The 10050-nt window shown below is 38.2% G+C and overlaps 2 pseudogenes; one reads left to right on the forward strand and one right to left on the reverse strand.

Moving 5' to 3' along the window:
- The window catches only part of LOC107584342 (helicase SKI2W-like), a 13454-nt pseudogene extending 10809 nt beyond the window's left edge, over positions 1 to 2645 (forward strand).
- A 4825-nt stretch (positions 2646 to 7470) lies between these two features.
- LOC107584343 (F-box/LRR-repeat protein 3 pseudogene) lies at positions 7471 to 8569 on the reverse strand (annotated as a pseudogene).
- Positions 8570 to 10050: the final 1481 nt, after the last annotated feature.

Raw genomic sequence — 10050 nt, forward strand, 5'->3', positions numbered from 1 at the left:
TTACATTGTAAATATCTTTACTGTCACTTTTGATCTATTTAATGTGTTCATGCTGAATAAGAGTATTAATTTCTTTTAAAAAATTACTGATCCCTTTTTATAATTTATACATTTCATTTATGTTATATATTCATATAATACATATATTTATATATTATACAATTATAAATAATTTTTCCATTCTCTTGCTTTTGTAGGGCATCAATCAAGTGCTCAATGTGGCACAGCGTATTGGTGAGCTGCAGAGGGATTGTGGGATAGCTCAGACTGCTGAAGATTTTGTGGCCCAGTTCAAGTTCGGCCTGACTGAGGTTGAATACTGCTGGGCAAGAGGCATGGTGAGCACTGACCTTAAAACAAATCATCCAACCGTCACAGTGGCCTTATTATGGTGCTCAGTTAGTTCACTTGATATTATAGTTTTTATTTAATAATATCATAGAGACAAATTAATTTGTCCTTTAAGGAATACCTAAGTATGAAACTCCTATATGTCTGTCTATCCATCTATATGTCTGTCTGTCTATATATATCTATCTATCTATCTAATGTCTGTCTCTCTATCTTTCCATCCATCCATCTATCTATCTAATGTCTGTCTGTCTATCTTTCCATCCATCCATCTATCTATCTAATGTCTGTCTGTCTATCTTTCCATCCATCTATCTATCTATCTAATGTCTGTCTCTCTATCTTTCCATCCATCCATCTATCTATCTAATGTCTGTCTGTCTATCTTTCCATCCATCTATCTATCTATCTAATGTCTGTCTCTCTATCTTTCCATCCATCCATCTATCTATCTAATGTCTGTCTGTCTATCTTTCCATCCATCTATCTATCTATCTAATGTCTGTCTCTCTATCTTTCCATCCATCCATCTATCTATCTAATGTCTGTCCGTCCATCCGTCTGTCTGTCTGTCCATCCATCCATCCATCTATTTATCTGTCTGTCCGTCCGTCTGTCTGTCTATCTTTCTAATGTCTGTCTGTCTATCTTTCCATCCATCTATCTATCTATCTAATGTCTGTCCGTCCATCCGTCTGTCTGTCTGTCCATCCATCCATCCATCTATTTATCTGTCTGTCTGTCCGTCTGTCTGTCTTTCCATCCATCCATCTATCTATCTAATGTCTGTCTGTCCGTCCGTCCGTCTGTCTGTCTATCTTTCCATCCATCCATCTATCTATCTAATGTCTGTCCGTCCATCCGTCTGTCTGTCTGTCCATCCATCCATCCATCTATTTATCTGTCTGTCTGTCCATCTGTCTGTATATCTTTCCATCCATCCATCTATCTATCTAATGTCTGTCCGTCCATCCGTCTGTCTGTCTGTCCATCCATCCATCCATCTATTTATCTGTCTGTCTGTCCATCTGTCTGTATATCTTTCCATCCATCCATCTATCTATCTAATGTCTGTCCGTCCATCCGTCTGTCTGTCTGTCCATCCATCCATCCATCTATTTATCTGTCTGTCTGTCCATCTGTCTGTATATCTTTCCATCCATCCATCTATCTATCTAATGTCTGTCCGTCCATCCGTCTGTCTGTCTGTCCATCCATCCATCCATCTATTTATCTGTCTGTCTGTCCATCTGTCTGTATATCTTTCCATCCATCCATCTATCTATCTAATGTCTGTCCGTCCATCCATCTGTCTGTCTGTCCATCCATCCATCCATCTATTTATCTGTCTGTCCGTCCGTCTGTCTGTCTGTCTATCTTTCTAATGTCTGTCTGTCTATCTTTCCATCTATCTATCTATCTATCTAACTAATGTCTGTCCGTCCATCCGTCTGTCTGTCTGTCTGTCCATCCATCCATCCATCTATTTATCTGTCTGTCTGTCCATCCATCCATCCATCTATTTTTCTGTCTGTCTGTCCGTCTGTCTGTCTGTCTTTCTAATGTCTGTCTGTCTATCTTTCTATCCATCCATCCATCTATTTATCTATCTCTCCGTCCGTCCGTCTATCTATCTTAAATGTAGTTTCTCTAATAATAGCACTTTGCAAAAATATTCATATTCTTGTAATGCAGTGATATTAATGTCACTATATTAAAATTCCTCTTTGTATAAAGACATTTTTCACAATAGGACCTTATTGGGATAATGCTGATGTTTTTGTGTTTGGTAGCCGTTTTCTGAGATTGCCCAGCTGACGGATGTGCAGGAGGGGACGATCGTTCGCTGCATCCAGAGGCTGGATGAGATCCTGAAGGAAGTGAGACAGGCTGCGCGCATTGTGGGCGACTCCGTCCTGGGCAGCAAGATGGAAAGGGCCTCGCTCTACACACCCTGAGAGAGAGAGAGCGCAAGAGGCAGAGTGTGATTGCGTGTTGATTTGGATACAAAATAGAGCGTGCAGAATATGGACCTGAGAAACTGTACTTGAATTACTGAGTGCATGTTTACATTGAGTTGAGTATGCATGTGTGAGTGAAGGAGTAATTCACCCCTCACACCTGACCAAAGATGTGATCTCAATATGAAATGGAGATTGACATCAGCCATGAACTGTAACTAACTGTACAGCAATAAAATGAGCTGTATGTGGATACTGGTTTCATCCATATTGTCAGAAAAACTAGAAATTATACAGTGTGTTTGCATTGTGAGCATTTTAACTGCAGTGGTGTTTCTTTTGTGTTTGTGTGTCGATATCGTTGCTGTTCTCACGTTTGCTGTCATTTTTTATTTATTTATTTTACTTTTGTCATGCACGATGTTTCTTTATATATTCTGCATTTTTGCTCTCTCTTAACCCTCTGCAACCAATTTTTATTATTAAATATAGTTCATAAATTAAAAAAAAATCATAAATTAGCCCTCAGATCAATCAGGACTGTAACCACATCATTTAGGATGAAACCATTTTCAGATACGGGGAATGATCATATGTTTTTCAATTTATGATTCTTCACGTTTTACATCATCCATCTATTTATCTGTCTGTCTGTCCGTCTGTCTGTCTATCTTTCTATCCATCCATCCATCTATTTATCAATCTCTCCGTCCGTCCGTCTATCTATCTTAAATGTAGTTTCTCTAATAATAGCACTTTGCAAAAATATTCATATTCTTGTAATGCAGTGATATTAATGTCACTATATTAAAATTCCTCTTTGTATAAAGACATTTTTCACAATAGGACCTTATTGGGATAATGCTGATGTTTTTGTGTTTGGTAGCCGTTTTCTGAGATTGCCCAGCTGACGGATGTGCAGGAGGGGACGATCGTTCGCTGCATCCAGAGGCTGGATGAGATCCTGAAGGAAGTGAGACAGGCTGCGCGCATTGTGGGCGACTCCGTCCTGGGCAGCAAGATGGAAAGGGCCTCGCTCTACACACCCTGAGAGAGAGAGAGCGCAAGAGGCAGAGTGTGATTGCGTGTTGATTTGGATACAAAATAGAGCGTGCAGAATATGGACCTGAGAAACTGTACTTGAATTACTGAGTGCATGTTTACATTGAGTTGAGTATGCATGTGTGAGTGAAGGAGTAATTCACCCCTCACACCTGACCAAAGATGTGATCTCAATATGAAATGGAGATTGACATCAGCCATGAACTGTAACTAACTGTACAGCAATAAAATGAGCTGTATGTGGATACTGGTTTCATCCATATTGTCAGAAAAACTAGAAATTATACAGTGTGTTTGCATTGTGAGCATTTTAACTGCAGTGGTGTTTCTTTTGTGTTTGTGTGTCGATATCGTTGCTGTTCTCACGTTTGCTGTCATTTTTTATTTATTTATTTTACTTTTGTCATGCACGATGTTTCTTTATATATTCTGCATTTTTGCTCTCTCTTAACCCTCTGCAACCAATTTTTATTATTAAATATAGTTCATAAATTAAAAAAAAATCATAAATTAGCCCTCAGATCAATCAGGACTGTAACCACATCATTTAGGATGAAACCATTTTCAGATACGGGGAATGATCATATGTTTTTCAATTTATGATTCTTCACGTTTTACATTTGGTCTTCCCAGTCCTGAATATTTGATTCGTTTTCACAGTATCTCAAGAATTGTATATCAACGTCTGTATTATTCTGCTTTCAATAAATAAACGGTTTATAATAGAGCCATATTATGAATATTTTACAAATACAGCTCTATTGTGACTAGCAGTCAATATAGACCAACTTTTCATATTAATAAACCAGTTTTTTGTTAGTCCAGGCCTAACTTTCAGAAAATATAAAATATTTTGAATCAGATTTAGGCCTACTTAAAAATATTTAAAGCTGCATACAACCCAAAGTACAATACTACAGTTACAAAAAACCATCATAAATAAATATGGTATCTCCTTAAAACAATGTGCGATTGTAATATTTTAATGTCAATTTTAGCTAATGCCAAGTTTATTTATTTATTTATTATGAATATTATATAATATATTAATTATATAATATTATTAATGCCAAGTTCACACAGTTTTATTGTAACAATAAGGATGGTAGTTTATCGGAAATTAGTTACCATGGTAACAACATTATTCGGCGTTCTTAATTTATTTTTCCGTTTTAAATTTCCGTCTCTTCCTTTCTTTTTGTAAATACACTTGATCAGTTTTAGTAGTATTAAATAGATCATGTTAACATGTGATGATATGTGCGGCATGGATGCTGTAGTGTGGTTCTGCTGTCTCTTTAAGACGCTCTGGTTAATTCCGTGTAACTAGATGCGTTAGTTGAACCCTGTTTTGCTGCTGCTGCTGCTGCTGATGCTGCTCTGGATGTTGCAGTGTGTGAACGTGGAAATAAAGCAGCAACAGACATCCAGTCGCTTTTACACCCAGATAACCCAGGCTTTACATCAGGATTACCATCGGAAGATGCGCTATAATTAGCCTGGAGAAATCATCAGCATCGTCTGCTGTGATCTGACACACGCACTGGTTGGATTTGGGGTTTTATTACTGGAGGCACAAACTGAACATCGTCGAAACGGATAAATAAACGAGATGTCGTCGGAAAAACACGGTAAAAATGTCTATTTATGTATTTGGTCATACCACAGCTACTTAAATCAGTTCATGCAGCTGGGCGAATCTTTTCAATCAAAGGTATTTATTATAAAATAAAAGAGACAATGCCATATTAAAACGCTATTATACGACCATTCATGAATATTGTTGTTAATCTTTTTTCTTTTCCCCCCTTTTTCATTGTTCATCCTTATTGCATCTATATATAGTCATATTTAGGCTGTGTGTCAAATCCTAGTGAGCTGCCTATCTAGGCATCATAATCGGCGCCTAGCCTTGTGTGCTGCAGTTTTGCCTGTTATAGTCTAATATGCTAAGCGTTTTGGGCTTCATATGTGCCTTTCGAAAAATTAAAACTAGCAGATGATCACCATACACGCTGTCTGTGTAGGCAGCTCGCTAGTATTTGAGACACAGCCGTCGTGTACGCTATTCTCGCAGGTATAGTGTCGTGTTTAACATATAGGCTGCATTAGAAACGGCTGTGTGGCGTTTCATTACACGAGAGAAGAGGCACATAGCAGTATGTGGTTTAAAGGGTGTTGTATGAGGCCCTATTTCAGGATTTCAGGCACTTGGGTCCGTGATTCACCGCGCTGAGCGACGGAGGGCCCTAATCACTTGAAGCTGTAGCGTGATTTTCTGATTTTCTGAAGACACATACGAACCTTTTGGATTAGCCTATCAGTAAACTTCCTTATGAAAAAAAGCTATTTCTGTGTGATGAGTGTGTAATCAGTGTCTTGCAATCTGTACAGTACTAATAATCTCTGTCAACTATCTAGACAAAGAATTAAAGTATATTAATGATTCATATTCATTGTTTAATATACCTAATCTGCACGATGTTAGAAAGAAAAGAGGACACAAATAGACAAGATTGTTTAAATATGCTCAGAAAAGTATGCATTAAATATGTATCCCTGTGTATTTCTCCCCCCTTAAAACTAATTAAATATGAATTGCAGTGCCTGAAACCCCCCTATACCAACTCTATATATGCTGCTGACATTGTGAAGGATTACATAATGATCTAGTCGTTTGCAGTACACATAGAAACAAACTCTCCTGGGCGACATAAACTGGTGTAAATCTCATTAAATCTTTATTGTAAAGGACTAGTCAAGGTTGAATACAAGTTAAGGAATAGTTTATTGTAGGGATGCACCGATATGAACATTTTGGCCGATACCGATAACCGATTATTCTTTATTTTTGAAAGCCGATAACCGATATGTTGGCCGATAAATCTATATCCAAATTGTTATATACTTTTTGAGAGCCTGATTACAAAAAAGGTCTCATCATTAAAAACCACATCCCAAACACTTCAACATAAGCAGCCTAGTTTGAACGGTGGTACGTTTTAAAAATATTTTTACTCTCCCATTACCAAATTTAGTCATAAAAAAGTCTTACAAATAAATAAAATAATGCATAAATAATGCAAACAAGTCACTGGACATCATTACACGTGTAAAGAATCAAAATGAATACGCCACAGATCAATAAAACAGAATAGCCTCTGCACGGACAATAATTAAATGATTTTAATTACTAAACCATATTGTTGATGAAAATAATAAGAGAAAAATACAAGTGGTTGTTGTTATTAATAATATATCAATGATTTTGAAAAAGTAACAAATTAATACCACTGTTTTAAATAGCAGCCATTGAGCTGCAGCTCAAGCTGAAGCTGAAGAGCTGAATGAACACGGTAAACTGAAGCGTTTTGCTGGCAGCTTATTTAACTCAAGGAAATGCATCCTGAGATTAATATTAATACAACATAAACATAATATTACAACTTATATATGAAATGACAAATGACGCAGTTATTGCATGCTATAGTCAGAATGTGTGATCCTGTTGTGGATGCGCTCTTCCCATAACAACGCGCTGAAACACAGCAACTAAACCCAAAGAATACACAACGTTTTATTATAATAATGTTCTCATTAGAATGTTATATACACGACATTCCCAATCATAGTTATTAATGTTGTGCACTGCTGTTTGAGCTGCGTGCGCTGAGCTAAAGACGATCACCGGTAAACTGAAGCGCTCTTTTAACTTAACCAAACGCATTCTATATGAGATAAATCAGATATACATCAAATAAACACAATATTACAACGTACAATTGCACAAAAGGCTGCAAACGAACAGCGCGCATCTGAAGTGTCTCTGAAGGAAATAATGCATTATTTATCGGCTTTAAGATATCGGCCAAATTTTCTTATCAGGCCGATACCGATAACAGAAAAAATGAGCATTTAATCCGATACCGATATGGTGGCCGATATATCGTGCATCCCTAAAAAAGAGAAAGTCATACAGGTTTGAAACGACATGATTTGAGTCAGTACATTTTGCCAGAAATTTTATTTCTGGGTGAGCTGTCCCTTTAAGTTCGGCATGATTTGAGAGCTGTAATGTGGAGCCAGCTGGTAACTGTCAGCTTCCCGCTGAGCCTCTCACCTTGAAGCTGACGTACTGTAAATGATTGGAGTGCCTCTTGATGATTTGCTTTATTAGGTCAGGATGAGTGGCCTTCAGGTAAGAGCTGGCAGGCTGGTTGAGCTCAAACTCAAAGCACCTCCACAGCTCGGGCATGTGGAAGGCCTGATTCCAGCCGCGGCAGACCAGCGAGGCGAAGGCGCGATCGAGGAGAGGCAGGTACTGGAAGATGTGAAGCAGGATCTCCTGTGGCAGTCGAGCCCAGTTGGACAGCAGATCTCCAGGGTCCTCGGCGGGCTGTCTGGCCCTCTTGCAGGAGTCCGCCGGCCCCTCGCACTCTCTGCTCAACCTTTTCATTCTTGGGGGCCTGAGAGAGCTGTGAAGTATTAGAGGTATACACAGTGGCAGATGCAAACATGCATCCTAAAACAAGTTTATTTTACAGGGTTTGCTACGTTTATCACGTTTAAATGGCTTTTGAACTTTCCTGAAAACGAGTTAAAACTGCTTTAATGCAATTATAAACAAATTCCATGTACGTTATACTCGAGACTAACCAGCAACCAATGCTTTCAATTAATATAAGCAACTGAAGTGCCATGCATGAGATATCACGCATGAACAAACACTTCATTAACCCAATAAACACACTGCACTCATGCATTTAGTCACAGAGAGTGATCTAGTTAGATCAAACCAACAACAGCCTTGCTGCGCTGCTCCAAATAAACGTTAACAATTACCTGTTTTGCGTGTTACTCATGTAAAGTAGCAAATGCAAACAGTGGAAAAATAGGCAAAATCCTGACTCGTCTGAATGTCAGCCCGGACCGGGACCGGAACACATGAGAGCGGCGCAGGGGACACGCATTGGACACGAATGGGTTGAATTTATGTCGTTTTACGTTGTTGGAGTCTGAGTGCGTGCGTCTCGGCGATGTTGCAGGTTGCCCTACTTCTCGCTGAGCTCTATACCGCGGGAGACTTCAGCGTCCCCGCCGCCGGACATGGCGGTGCTGTTGTCGAGCGTGAGCGGCTGCCTGCTGTGTATGACCGGCCTCTTCCTCCAGGGGGCGCACACACAGCGGCTCAGAAAGCCGAACCCTTCATACAACAGCTCACCACAGAAACTGTGTTTGCACGCAGAGAGAGGTAGCACGCACCACGTGACAAATGTTATTATTATTGTGCTTTCAAACAGTGTTGCCAATTAATTTTCAGGGGAAGTTGCTAAGGGAAGGTCAATTTGTTGCTAAAAATTGCATAGAATATTAAGAAAATATTTTGTGTGTGTTCATTTAGACGTGTTTGTAAAATATAACATAACACCATATAATATTAACTGTATTTTTTAAATACAACATTGAATTATTGAACACTTACACATTTTTGAACAATTAGGGCCTACAATTAAAGTTGTTGTTTTTTTGTAGCTAGTAAACTACACATTCTGAACCATTATAGTTTTAAGCAGTGTATTAGCAGTTAGTTATTATGCTGCATTCTAAGAAAATATCTGTAAAAATAGGGCACAGTCTATTTATTAATATGAAGGAATTTTCCGTATTTATTTTTCAGTTTTTTTACCTGCATTTTAAATTATGCATTGTATGGATAATGTCCTGGAAAATGACTAGTAAATGTTCTAGACATTTTTCTTGCAGTGTACTAACTGATCAACAATCGCAGGCACAAGCTACTAATAAGGTGGATCACAAATGAACAATTGAAGAGTTCAGATGAAAAAAGCCTCTAAGTGCCGTCTGAAATTTTTTCTTCTGAAATTATCATTTTTATCAGGCTCCTATATTTAGGTTCAGTCATTTTAATTTAATGGCAATGTATAGGTACTTTTCTATGCTATTAAAGTGAAAGAACTGAACATAAATATATGAAGTATATTTATATTTATATTATATGAAGAAGAAAAAAAATAGAAAATCACCTTACATCACGTCTATTCAAAGTACCGGAGTATATTTACATATAAATTCCAATTGGCTGGCTTTCTCACATCTGTTTTGGATTCTGGATTGTGATTGGCTGTTTGTTAGTGTGTGAGCGAAAAGACCAGTGTTGCCAAGTCCGCAGTATTCCCACGGAGCTGTCTGGGCTACTTTAACACTGTTGCTGCAGGTTGTTTATCATGTCCGACCCCAATAACGCGATATTTAGCCCCTAGAGTGCTAATTTTACCAGGGGAACCCTACCAAAAATTTGTATTTAGCCCCCCGGAATGCGTTTGGGCGGGCTTTGTTGTGAAAACCTGGCAACCCTGCACACAGCAGAAAGAAAACTGATGTGCCAACTACAGGTGCATCTCAATAAATTAGAATGTTGTGGAAAAGTTCATTTATTTCAGTAATTCAACTCAAATTGTGAAACTCGTGTATTAAATAAATTCAATACACACAGACTGAAGTAGTTTAAGTCTTTGGTTCTTGTAATTGTGATGATTTTGGCTCACATTTAACAAAAACCCACCAATTCACTATCTCAACTAATTAGAATATGGTGACATGCCAATCAGCTAATCAACTCAAAACACCTGCAAAGGTTTCCTGAGCCTTCAAAATG

This window comes from Sinocyclocheilus grahami, unplaced genomic scaffold (assembly GCF_001515645.1).
Source record: "Sinocyclocheilus grahami isolate Dianchi unplaced genomic scaffold, SAMN03320097.WGS_v1.1 scaffold58.1, whole genome shotgun sequence".
Classification (NCBI taxonomy): Eukaryota; Metazoa; Chordata; class Actinopteri; order Cypriniformes; family Cyprinidae; genus Sinocyclocheilus; species Sinocyclocheilus grahami.